General features: G+C 47.9%; 1 long non-coding RNA gene across 1 annotated transcript; it reads left to right on the top strand.

Moving 5' to 3' along the window:
- Positions 1 to 1,317: 1,317 nt before the first annotated feature.
- On the top strand, positions 1,318 to 2,726 carry LOC311148859. Its single transcript, XR_014614959.1, has 3 exons — positions 1,318 to 1,480; positions 2,204 to 2,311; positions 2,586 to 2,726. It is a non-coding gene; the product is annotated as an uncharacterized lncRNA (long non-coding RNA).
- Positions 2,727 to 3,745: the final 1,019 nt, after the last annotated feature.

Here is a 3,745-nt window from a genome sequence, read left to right as displayed (position 1 = left end):
TAGGATCTTGAAGTTTGAGATACTGGGATTCAGCTTGTTCCAACTAGAGCAGATTTACTGTGGGAAACTCAGCAGGTTTTGAATAGATGGTCCTTGTCAGTAGGCTACTGTACATCAACCATTCTGCTAGTCTTTAACGCTGCCTCTCTTCTTCCCCCACCTGGTCTATTCCATGTATACTCTATCATTTATATTACATTTCCATTTTGGTCATTTAGCAGACACTCTTATCCAGAGCAATTTACAGTCAGTGCATTCAACTAAGGTCGATAAAACAACCACATATCAATGTCATAGAATGAAAAAAACTTTCCTCAATAAAGCAGCTATCAGCAAAATCAGTGCTAGCAAGAAAGACAAATACAACATCCTTGTCTGTAGTTGTCCACCACACTCTATAACTAGCTCTCTTTCCATATTGTTCAGCTCTCCATGTTTTCTTACAGGGGTGATACATTTCAGTCACCACTGTTTGTCATAACCATAGCAGGATATCAGATGACTCTGTTGGGGTTCCTGTAAGGGGCACAAGACAAACGGCTCTAATAATAGAGATAGCATAGTGCTAATGACCCCCAGTACACTGCAAGACAGAGAAAACCATGACATCACCCATAGAGATGGTCATACAGGCTAACATATTGCTAATAATGCTAACAATTCCTGTAATAGGCCTACAGCTAAGGTGACATGAGATCATGAATATATATCTGTGCAGACTAGTGCAATATTTAAAAGACCATCAGAGCACAGCACTTTGACACACTGCCTTTACTCAGAGAAGCAGTCAACACACCATGCAATGTCCCTACAATATCCCTATAGGGAACACTTGAGTTTTCAAAGCTGACAGCGTTCAGGCACTGTTGAAGCTAGCGTTGTAGTGGGAGGGTGCCCTCCAGTGGTTATGCTAGGTAGCAGTTGGATGTTTTCAATTATTTCACACATTATGTTGATGTATTCAGGTGACTCACATTGGAAATTCAAACTGGCATGATATATTCATCAGCACATAATACTTTCACTCAGCAATCCTAACCGCCTGTTTGTGGAGCAGTCACATACAATATAGTCAACAGCAAACAGTTTATAGTAATCTGATTTCAGAAAATCAAAACAAGTCAAAATGGATTGTTAGACTCTGGGATAGCTAGTTTTAAGGCTCTGATGGCTGTATCACCCCTATGATCTTTGCCCTAACCATAACTTGAATCTAAATTATTTCATTTTATTGGCAGGAGGGTTCTGCGAGGCCTTCTTGAAGTTTGGGGCCCAGGGTTACCACTCCCTGGGTTCGAACTCTGCCCCCACCTTTGCCCTCACCTCAGCCATTAACCCCAACATCAGGGTGCTGCAGCTGGTAGAGGATCTCAGGGTAGCCCTGGAGGGCCAGGTGGACCAGGAGGAGCATGAGTCCATGAGCAGACAGGTCCCCATGGACACAGCACACACCCTGTTAGATTGGCTGGAGAAGGGAGGGGTGAGTAGCTTCAACACAGCCTAAACTCACTTCACACACTAAACTGGCTAGTGTGGTGTATTTATTCAGGAAACCTTGTTACTGGGTTCTATTGAGCATATGAACCATCTTTCAGAAGGGGGGGGGGGGATTATGGGGTGGAATAGAGACAAAAATAACAAAGTGATAGTGTTTGTGTAGGAGACGGAGAGGGATAAAAAGAGAGAGACAGACAGAAAGCAAGAGAGAGAGAGAGAGAGAGAGAGAGACAGAGAATAAAAGAGAGAGAGAGAGAGAGAGAGGGGAGGAGAAGAAAGGGAGGGAGAGGAGCCAGCTGGCGTGGTCTGAGTCGTAGTGCTGCAGTCTGATATTAGAGACTAGCCACTTCTCAGCCTGCCTCTGTCTGGGCTCCAAACCACACAGCCAGGGTCCGACCTAGACACAGCAAACCATAGGGTCCCCACTACAGTCTCTCTGCAGCAAGAGAGAGAGTAGGAGGGGAAGAGGAGGAAGAAGCAGATAGAAGGATTCAAGGGGATTAACAGTGATAAAGTATCTTTCTTTCAGAAGCTCTGTTAAGTTTCTGAGCTCTTCTCTCTCTCTCTCTCTCTCTCTCTCTCTCTCTCTCTTCTCTTTCTCTCTCTCTCTCTCTCTCTCTCTCTCTCTCTCTCTCTCTCTCTCTCTCTCTCTCTCTCTCTCTCTCTCTCTCTCTCTCTCTCTCTCTCTCTCTCTCTCTCTCTCTAGGATAAGTTACAGTGTAGAGTTTGAGGAAGAAAATAGTCAAAGCTACAATGGGCCAACAGAATGGAGTATAACATAGATTTCTATAAGCATGTTGCCTGGCTGAAAAAGGTTAGAGACTTTTTGAGGTTTCACTTTCATGCTTTTCCCTGCTTATATATCTGTACTGCATCTGTATAGAGGAATCTGGTTATTGTTATTGTACACAGACAGGGAAATCCCTTGCATACTGGAGATGCACATGGAGAAAGACTTGTGTTGTGGAGTTGTTCATTGTAACACAGTTGATTGATAGTACAGACTCATCTGTTTTGACCGTAAACTGGAAAGTTCTGTGTCATAGTAGTCACCTGTTCTATTGTCTGTCATTTCTGCACCTTCACAGAACAAGGCCCTTCAATTAACAGTTGGTATGGGAAAAGCTTGGCAATTGTTGAAGAGCAACAGGTAGCATTCAATAAAACATGGTAACCACCTTTCTGGAAAACACTTTGAACTCTCATATTACATTTACATTTTAGTCAATTAACAGAAGTTCTTATCCAGAGCATACATTTCCATACCTTTTTTATTTTCTTGTTTGTACTGGTCCCCCATGGGAATCCAACCCTGGCATCTACCACCTGAGCCACACAGGACCCAACTCTCCCTGCGTTTCTTTACTGTGCAGGAATAATACTTATACCCGAAACTCTGCAGGCGATTGTGATTGGATGAGCTTCTACATAGCCTTCATACATGGCACGATAACAGGAAAACTTGATTTCCGTATAGTTCAATTAGCAATATGGCTAATCTGTCAATCCATCTGTTGAGGAACTTGTACTGAATTTTAATGAAGAATGTGTGAAGGGGAGCAGGAACGGGCTGGACCGGGCTGGCGACGCGCACCACTGGCTTGGTGCGGGGAGCAGGAACGGGCAGATCGGGCTGGCGACGCGCACCACAGGCTTGGTACGGGGAGCAGGAACGGAGCGGGCTGGCGACGCGCACCACAGGCTTGGGGCGAGGGATAGGAACAGGCCGGACCAGGCTGGCGACGCGCACCACAGGCTTGGTGCGAGGGACAGGAACAGGCCGGACCGTGCTGGCGACGCGCACCACAGGCTTGGTACGGGGAGCAGGAACGGAGCGGGCTGGCGACGCGCACCAAAGGCTTGGTGCGAGGGACAGGAACAGGCCGGACCGGGCTGGCGACGTGCACCACAGGCTTGGTGCGAGGGACAGAAACGGGCCGGATCGGGCTGGCGACGCGCACCACAGGCTTGGTACGGGGAGCAGGAACGGAGCGGGCTGGCGACGCGCACCACAGGCTTGGTGCGAGGGACAGGAACAGGCCGGACCGTGCTGGCGACGCGCACCACAGGCTTGGTACGGGGAGCAGGAATGGGCCGGACCGGGCTGGCGACGCGCACCACAGGCTTGGTGTGAGGGACAGGAACAGGCCGGGCTGGACTGTGGAGACGGACTAGAGGTCTGGAGCGGAGAGCTGACACAACCCGTCCTGGCTGAATGCCTATCTCCACACCCTGTGTGTGAGGCATC

The sequence above is a fragment of the Coregonus lavaretus genome (assembly GCF_964263955.1).
Source record: "Coregonus lavaretus genome assembly, chromosome: 21".
In the NCBI taxonomy this organism is placed as follows: Eukaryota; Metazoa; Chordata; class Actinopteri; order Salmoniformes; family Salmonidae; genus Coregonus; species Coregonus lavaretus.
Note: the sequence above shows the minus strand (reverse complement) of the source record. Positions and strands in the feature narration are given on the sequence as shown.